The sequence below is a fragment of the Anopheles coustani genome, chromosome 3 (assembly GCF_943734705.1).
Source record: "Anopheles coustani chromosome 3, idAnoCousDA_361_x.2, whole genome shotgun sequence".
Lineage (NCBI taxonomy): Eukaryota > Metazoa > Arthropoda > Insecta > Diptera > Culicidae > Anopheles > Anopheles coustani.
Genome location: NC_071288.1, coordinates 26,970,237 through 26,980,124, shown reverse-complemented (window position 1 = coordinate 26,980,124; position 9,888 = coordinate 26,970,237).

The window sequence follows — 9,888 nt, the reverse complement described above, 5'->3', positions numbered from 1 at the left end:
ACCACACTGAGTAAAGTTCGCGAACCGGACGATAAAACCTTATAATCTCGTTGACCATCATTTAAAACAACATGTCTGACGGACGGCGGGTCTGGCAAACTGGTTGTGTCGTCTGTGGATATGTTTCACCGGTTCTGTCACATTAAACACGAATCTGCCCCCTACCCACCACAATCCACGGGTTGCGAGAGATGGAGGGACGAGAAAAAGGATTCCCCAAAAAAGGGCTAAAGGCGTAAACGGAGGTCACGGCATCGTGGAAACTTTCTGCGGTTAGCTTTGAGCTGAGATTAAATAAACCATAGCATATTTGTTAACCCATCGAATGAGACATATGTTTTTGAAACAATTGCAGTTGAACGTGGAAAGTGAAGACGGACGGGAAGCGGTGGCAATTTTATAAGCAAAACAAAAAACGTTATTAAATCACACTACAAATAATCCATATCATTGTACTCTTCTTGTTGATATTTTCTATGTTAAACTGTCGGACACTTTTCACAACCGAAATGCAACACTAACACACCATTTTCTCGCACATCATAAAACACAGTATAGGTTTTTCCACTCGTCTATTTTCATCGCTACCTTTAGTAAAACAGTTTGTCAGTACCACCTTGTATTGACTACGATCAATCCAATGAAAACCCTCTTAAAACTGTCGGCCAAACTGCCGGTCGGTCCGGCATACGAATGGATCACGGACCCGATGCACCGACGACGATCTCGCGATTCAGTGCAACTTCTGCCGCCTTTTGCGAAGACTGCACTCCGAAACCCCCTTGTGCAAGTGCAAAACTTGAGCGAACGTTCCGCGGCGCCACGGACAACTGACTACGGCCCCAACCCGACGGGCGATTCGAAGCAAATGCGCGGGGCCAGCCGTATAACATCGTCGTGGAGCTGCACAATTTGCCGCGAATCCGGAGAGCAGAGCGAACAAGCGGAGAGAACCCAAGAAACGCCAGCCCATGGAGATGACGCTCGGCGTGAACGCGTGATTCGCGAAATGCAACGGCATGGGGGGCAGCAACAATAACAACAGCAACAGCAACAGAACCCGCGGAGAACTGGAGAGCTTGCGCAGGGTTTTCCAGAGCGTGCCAAACACATATTTGCCTGCCATTCGTGGAGTGAGAGTGAACGAGCCCACAGTGAGTGGGCGCACGGAGTGAGAAACGATTTCTCAGTAGGACATGATCCTTGTTATACATGTATGACAGCATCAAGATGCAGCAACGAAGATTAATGTACACGTGCACTAATTGTTAAACAAAATTAGATAACCACACTTTACCACGCGTGCCAGTTCGACTCTTATTACACATAAGGTGGTATGGAATACGGATTTGTTTATTCAACCATCGTTTAATTTGCCATCAAGCGTTAATTTTTGATGAAACGGATGCATTTTTCAATCGTTTTGGTCGAAATAAATGGTCGTTATAATCAGTACAAACGATCATTACTCACCGAGGATAATTTTCAGCTGACGCCTAATCTAGGAAAATGGCCGATTCAACCTATATTTTCAATATAGGAATTTTTGGTATCCTTGTGCGATTGGTCAGTATGGCTGGTTTAGTTTTTTCAAAATAGCCCTGAGAAATTTAAGCATTCCCATTTCCACCAATGTAATACAATACAAAGAAGAAAGTAGGAGAATGCTTGATTTGGACATTCGTATCTGCTAGAATTATACAAAGCAGCTTAAGAATCTCATCATTTCTTGTTCCACAGTTCTCTTTACAATATCTAATAACTATCGTTTACTACTTGTAAACAGCAAAAAAGTGGGAGCCCAAAACAGAAGGTTTACTAATAAGTTTTTAAGGGCATCTCACAGAAGTGAATTGCACTTATGACAGTTGAATATTATTAGTTTTTTTCAATTATTGAGCCAATTCTATCTGCTTTTTTAAATTGTCTGCAGACAAACATATTATTCGTTTTACTAACGGTGTCGTTTCTCATATATTTGAAATAATATAATTTATATGATAAAAACTCATTTTATGAAACACATTTATACCGCTCTTGTTGGTTATCCTTAGAGTAGTCAATTGGTTTTAAACTGTTTGGAAAGCATTCCATTCCATCAGGTCATCGTACATAAAAGTGTCGCAAAATAGAGATCATCTCGATGTTGATTACCAAGTTTTCACTTACTGCGCTTAAAGCCATTCATATCGCGTACACTCACCTGCAAATAGAAGGAAACAATAAACGGTATTAGCACAACGGAATAAACATAAATAAAACCCACGGCCCGAATGAGGCGACCGAATGGCATGAAGAAATTGTTGACGATAGTGAAAACCCCTCCCTCGGTGAAGAGATGGAGGAATGGTGGCAAAAGAACGGTAGGTGCGTAGCGAAACATTCGAAACTGGAGACTGGACCAAGTTCAAAGTCCTTGCGGAGGGTCCGGGATGCTGCCGTTGGGTTGGAATTTTATTACGAAAGCAAAAAAAAAGGGAAAACCCGAACTCAATCAACTCGAACGCTTCGCCTGCTAATGGCAAACCAAGCATCCCTTCGGGGCGCACTTAAAAGACGTGCAGGTCGGTCCGTCCATTTCACCTACATCGGGAATAAGGATGTCCTAGCTAAAAGCTTTCACTCAGCAACATAAATTCCTTCACAACCACCCACTTTTCGTACAGAACAAACCGACCGAACTTTCATAACCACAAAACTGCACAAAAAGCAAACATCGCATCACAGCAACCCGCGTCCGTCCATCCATCCACAGCGGCATGGAAATGACAGCCGGGAAAAACCGCGGGAAGTGAGCGAGGTGTTTGGTGAGTTTAATGTGGTGAGCAGCAGAGTGCCATGACCTAGCTCAATGTGAGATTTCCCAGGCCGAGTTGTACCCAATTACGCGCTGCCGGCGCGCAAGGACGACCTTTCCAGCGGCATCCGTTTTTCTTCAATTTCTTTTATAATTAATTCAATCAGATTTGCACATGAAAGAGGAACTAATTTATTAAGCAATTAGTTTTTAATACGTTTTCCACGTGCGGAATTTACGTTTTGGTCAATTAAAAGTAATACTTTTAGAATTTTACAAACATAAACACAGTGGATAGAAAATATTATTCAACCATAAGCCCAACCATAAGTAACAATAATTTAAAAGTCAAATCCCAAAATAAAACAATTCTCATGCACACAATCAAATAAAGCAGCTATAGACATGAACAAATGAAGCCGAAAGCTGAAAACATTTCCAGCCGTTCCATTCAAAACCTCTGCACCAGCATTCTAATGTTTCACAACTGGAACTACTTGTACAACATTGGGTGAAATAAAATTTTTTTAGGTTGATGTATTCGGTACATAATGAGAACCAACTTTGGACCAATCTATGAAGAAATAGCATCTGCCGAAGTAGCAAAGGAGAAAAGGCAAATCCAACTAAGAAGAAAACCTCCTCAAAAAGGGTCTTCGTTCAACGAACGAACGAACGAACGAACGAACGAACGAAAAAAAACCCAAGTTAAAGTATCGCTTGTTGTTTGCCTTTCCCGATGGGAGCGTCGAGGCGACTTGGCCGCTCTCCTGATGGAAACGACCTTTCCGATCGGTTCCTTGAACTTGGGCGTTGCGCCTGGCACATGGCATGGTGCCGTGCTTCAAAGGCCGTTGGGACATAGAACAGGGCTTCGCAGGGTAGATGGGAGCAAGGCGGGGAGTTGTGCGAGTAAGAAGGCAACACCATACTTTCGAAAGCACCCCCCCTCGATGCAGGAGCGACAGGGCAGAGAGCAAGACAGTGGAAGGTGGTGAAAAGGGCTTCCAAAAAAGCGGGCCGCGAAAAATCGAAACTGGAAATTGTTGGGAAATTTAGTTATGCTCTTCGCCTAGCGCAACGCAGTGGGGCCTTTGGCCTGTCCCTTTTTTGTATTTTGTTTTGTTTTGGGATTTTTTGGGATCTGTGAGGACATCGACTCGGTGTGAGGTAGTCCCGAGCAAACATTAGTTTCATGTAGAGTATTCACGGGGCGCAGTGGGGAGGGACGGACGGGCACAGGTGAGAAAAGGACATTAACGGTGAAACAGGATCCCGTCGTTCGGCGTGAGGCCACCGGCCGTACACACGACCACATTACGGTGTGAGCACATTATGTGAAATTGTTATATAGACATAGGAAAAACGACGAACATATCCCCGACGCGAGCGCTCCTTTCGAGCGATCCGTTTTCCACCGTTCGCCGATGTTTTCCACCAGCGGAATGGGTAAATGTGAGCTTACCGAAATGTGCTGCAGATGCACGGCGACGATGCTTATGTACTTTTGCTTGACGTTCGTGGAAACCGAATATTAATAATGATGCGCCACGACCGATGACTTGTTTGTTCGCATACAAATATGGAGCAGAGTACGTCAACGGTACACATACCGAGCGCGGATGGAGGTTAGTGGAATACGAGTGGACGTCCTTTTTGCTTCCCTCACTCCAACACTTACCCACTCACCCAGTACGCCAAAAAAGTGACGTTTATGTTGCGGTAGGTTCGCCCCTACGGGGGGACCAAGACTTCGGTCATCTGTCAGGCAAAAATTGCCAAAATGATCGCTCGCAACTTTGTTAACGAGCTCCCTTTGAAAAGCGTTTCTTCCAACGATTGAGGATGACTTATGTAACGAGGATCTATACTGGAACTGTCACAACGCATCGTCCACGGCATTTGTCTTAAGGTGAAACATTGCGAAGATGAAGTTAATGTTTTTACAATAACGAAGACAACACACCCACCTCAAAGCAGAGAACAAGCTTTCTAGAGACAAACGTTAACCTATAAAGTTCGTGTTTGACATATTCCAAAACCGCATAACCAAAGACCGACCATTTACAACCTGCATAATGTATTTTTTATCATATGCAAACCAAACACGCATATATACAAACACACCGCGAACAAAGGCACGGAACCCGGGAGGAGGGCAAATTTATGCAAAACGAAAGAAAAAGGCCAATTTTCTTGCATATCAAATGTTGGATTCTTCATTCCACGCCGTTTCACTCTCCCAAGGTCAGCCTCTACCGGTTTTTTGTCCATTTTTTAGCATCCAAAAGCTTCGGGGTGCCTTCCATCCGGTGCCGGCCAGGTTAGGAGTGACAATAGTAATCGGTGGAATTTACGATGCGCCTTTACGATCTGCTAAGTTCGTTAGTTCTATTGGTAGAGAATAGAATGTTTGCTCGTTAGATTTGGCAACTCTTTATACTCCTCTGAAACTGAGTAGTTCCATTTCGAAAATGTTGGTAATATGTTTCTTTTCGAGAAAAAAACGAACAGCATGAAAGGAAAGTAATGAAAATAAAATAATAATGAAATAAAAATAAATTTGCTTATCCAAAACTCCAAACATACAAATCAATTTAAACAAATATGATGTAATTCTTGGGGGTCGTTCTGACGCAGTTCTACCAATTTCATCATCTAGCAGCTTGACATTTGCCCACAGGCAGACACACACCGGTCTCGGTTAATAAATCGCACGTCGGTCCGTTCGTCCGTAACATTTGCACCCCGAGAAGGTTTAGGCGAGAAAAATAAAAGACCGTGCGTTTGGCGCCGATCGGAGGAAGATCATCGGACACCCAAAAGCCGCATCAACCTGGCGGTAGTAAATTGATAAGAAATTCTGCTTCTTCGTCTCCCGGGGTTCGGTCGGTACAGGGATGGGGTTTGGGGGGCGGGATGAAAAATTAAAATGCATTCGATGTATAAACAAATAAAAGCCCACATCCGACCCGCAGCCGGTAAACCGGGGCGGGCTTTGCGGATCCTTGAAAAGTTGGCCAAATAAACTACCTTCCCCGCATGCGCCCTCTTTTTCCTCTTTGAGCGGGGAGCCATAAATTTTCTTTTGCATAATCGAGTCGCGCCTGAAAAGTAGGAAAAAAGACCAAACCCACGCACGTTAGCCCCCAACCAAGGGGGCACGCGGAAACCATCGACGAAAGGTTGGTTTGAATGCATCTTTTTGTTTAGCAACATTGAGCCATTGGCATTGAAAATGTTTGCAAAGGTGATATGATCGAAGACAAATTTAAAAACATTTAAGTTTGGTCAACGTTGTTTTCCAAACTTATTCAATTAGTGGTTTTCACACACTATTTCTAACATCTACTTACAGAACAGTAATACGTAACGATAAGAACTAATCAGACCGTTTATGTAAAATCTTTCTTGGCTTCCGTTGAAGCTTTATGGAAATTCCGTAAGGAGTAATAGAGTTATACCATAACTGTCTCAAAAGGAGCGTAAAACATGTTTCATTTAAATAGAAATTTGAAATTGATTAAGACTTCACAACATAAAAAGGGATGCATCGGGTAAAAAGTGGTCGATTGAAGGAATGCTCGGTGAAGGTTTTCCATGGAAAATGGACAGCCCCATATCTACTAGCCTGCCCCGTAACGGCCAAGGACGGACAAAAACTGTGCCAAGGATATGTTTTCCCACCGACCGATGGCAAAAACGAAATGGGGTCAGTGTGGAGATAAAGAAAAGCGTCGTCGGTGGCTCGGAAAAACTGAGCGATTTCTAGGGTCCGCGGAGTTTCCGTTCAATGGTACGCAACGAGCATCTTCAACCGAGTCCCGAGGCCATGGTCATGTGCGATGTTCCATTTCACTCGTAACATAGTGGGGGGAAAACCGTCACTGGAAAGGCGGGAAGAGCACAATTAGGAGACGTGTTAATTACTGGCGAACCTTGAGCGAAACCGAGCGCCGTACCCGCTCCGGAGCTGTGCAGGGCTCGGCAGGGGGAAATTAGGCCAAGGAACATCCCATACATGGGCTTATCGTATTCTGTCCCCGTAAAGTTTTCCTTCCCCAAACGCGTGTGGCGAAGGTTAGATTTTTTTTTTGTTTCGCCACCACGTTGTTGGATGTCTGCTGATAGTGAGACGAGACTCCGAGTCGGTCTATGATGGACCGGAATTTTCCAGTGTATCGCTACCGGGAACACCGGTTTTGTGCCTGCAGGGATGAAACCGGATGCGCGAAATCACCAGCAAAGGACGGCGTTTTTTCCGGGATCGGACGAGAATTAGACTGAGAAACCAATTAGTCCAAACGGGGAATGCGAATGCGTGCAAAACCGGCTACCATTGTGCTGACTTAGAAGGAGAACTGGAGAAGATCGAGCAAGCAAAACTGGTTTTAAAAAAGCGGAAAGTAAAAGCTGGTCTAACTGATTGCAAATGTGTGTATAATGCACTATAGTCACACACATCAGTAACACTGATTGTGGTACGGATAATTGATATGATTTCATTAAAATCCATCTGAACAATTAACAAGGGTGAACCGAAGAGAAAGTATCATACTATTATTTTGGCATCAGCTTGTAAACAAAGAAAACTCCGTTGAGAAAAATGTCTGTAGTAAGCATCCATTAATATTCGTACTCACAAATAGATACTGCAAAATGGACCGAGACCTTGAAAACCGATGCTAGTAGCAATTCTCACGGTCAAGGACGAGCATAAAATCCTTCAAATACCCTTCGAGAATCGCAGATTTTCCTCCCACCCACCCAGTTACACCCCTCCGTCTAATGCCTTCAACTCACCTCTATCTCCCGGGTCCATGATGGTGGCGTAAAGTGGAGAACTTATTCTGACGCTGCTACTACGGCGACGCACCGGCGAAACGACAAGGATTCACTTCCGTCTTCCGCTTTTCTTCGACGCGTTGGAATTGGAGCTGGAGCTGCTTCGCTCAGCACCTATCGAACATGGAGTTGATGCGCGTCCTTGCCCGTCTGATGGCCTCGATATGGTTCTGAGGAATCAGGACGAAGATGTGTTCGAACAAGCAGTCGGACTGTTAGGAGGACGATGTTGTTCTTTGCTGTTTAAAGAATGTGGCCTTCGTGTAGAAGAACTTTTCACCTCACTGCTGTGTTAACCGGAGAAGTAGTAAAAAGATGTTCCGGCTAACGGGATATCCGGGTTGCTGCGACCATCGGTGGTAATGGGGGCTGTGTGTAGTAGGCGAAAAAATATTGTGTTTCGTTATTAGCATAAAATCGTCCCCGATACACGCAATAGACGTGTACACACAGTCGTTGTTGTGTTGTTGTTGTTGGCAGACGAAACACAGGAGAAAGGGGAATGGGAAAGAAACGTGCAGTACTTTTCCTTGCTCTTTCTCGCCCAAGAAAGCGCGCTCCGTCTTAGTTCTTGCTTTGCTTGCGCTGCCCGTCTTCGCCTACTCCGGTTTCCACCACACACCGCACTTCTTCCCACCGTTTCCACCGACGGTTGCCTACCTGTTTTCGTGCTTCGCTGCCCGTTTTTCTTCTTTTGCCACTTGCGAACGAGGTCACGGCGAGTGCGAAAGAGAAAGGATGAACGAAGTAAGCAGAAAAAAAACTAAATAAATAGCACAGACACCACCGCACTAAACCTGGTCGCGGGCTCTTTTTTTTCTTGCTTGATTTTGTTGTTTTGTTTTAACCGCGGTAAACACACGCACACACACACACACATGCGCACACGTTAACGCACAACACGAAATTTACGTGGAATAATTTCTTTTCGCTTTACTACACTCTTCCTTCCCTGGACAAAGGTAGCACAAAACGAGACGCCACTGAGCGCAGCATTTTTCCACACTCGCGATTCTGTACACGCGGAACGTCGCGTGGTGGGAGGGGGAGAGATTTTCTTCCTAATGCCCACGTCGTTTTCCCGACGAAAGATTCTTCAGTTTTTTTTTTCTTTTCCGTACGCAAATGGTTCCGGAAGATGACACTGAAAAGCTTGGCGTGTGGAAGGAAACCCAAGAACTGCCTATTCTGCGCAATGCCTTTGAAATGAACTGATTGTTCTAAATTCCTCAACAACAAAGATTATGAGATGACAACAATCGAACAAGGCCCCGTGCATGCTATCACTACCACTACTGCACCCTGGTCGGGATGAGAACAATCGGAATATAGAAATAAAAGGAAGCAATGATGTGGCGGTTCTAGGCACTTGTTTCCGACAAGAGTTGTTGGCAGTGTTTAGGCTTCAGAGGCCTGTACGCTCGATTGGTTACTGGGACATCATAGCATTCGTACACTTGTACAGGATGCACGTGAATCACGGCGCACAGCACGATCGCAAATGAGCTGCAACAGTCCACATCACACCTCCCCGCGCCGTACGACTCTTGGGTCATCGACCTGCGCCCCCCCCACTCCCGACAGGAGCTGACGGACGCTAGAGGAGGTTTGTGGATGCTGAAGAGGTGTTGATGCTGTGGCAGCCGTAGTATAGTACACTTACGTTGTGAAGTACTTTTCGGGAGCTACAACATATTTCAATAAACCTTACACCATCTAGTCAAGCACCGCGGGACGTATTCCCAGCATAAAACCACTCGCGGAACGCTTCACGGCCGCGATGGATCGCACTGTTTCAGCTTTGCTGCGGACAACACGGCTCGATCGAAGGAAGAAAACACGATCGCGATGCTAATCGGCGGGGCCAAAGGGAGGCGATGCACGCTGCGATGCGTTTTGGCAGACGTAGCAACAACAACGGCTGTGGTCACCTTTTTACCACATATTATCATTGATCAGCAATAACACAGCGCACTTTTACTGCGTTTTCTGTTTGCCTCGAAACGCGAACGCGAGGATGAAACGATATTTGTCGAGATGAAGCTAACAAACACAGTAGGTTCCCGTGCCAAACAGTACTGACAGTTTCCATATCAAATTAGTGTTGGGTTATGGGATCTGGATCGGATTCTGGGATTGGATCCCAGGTGGAATCACTCTCACACTGGGATCGTCTCGATCCCAAATCCGGGTTCATTTTAGTTAACGCGTTTTATTTAGCTGCATTACATTATTTTTTTATTTAG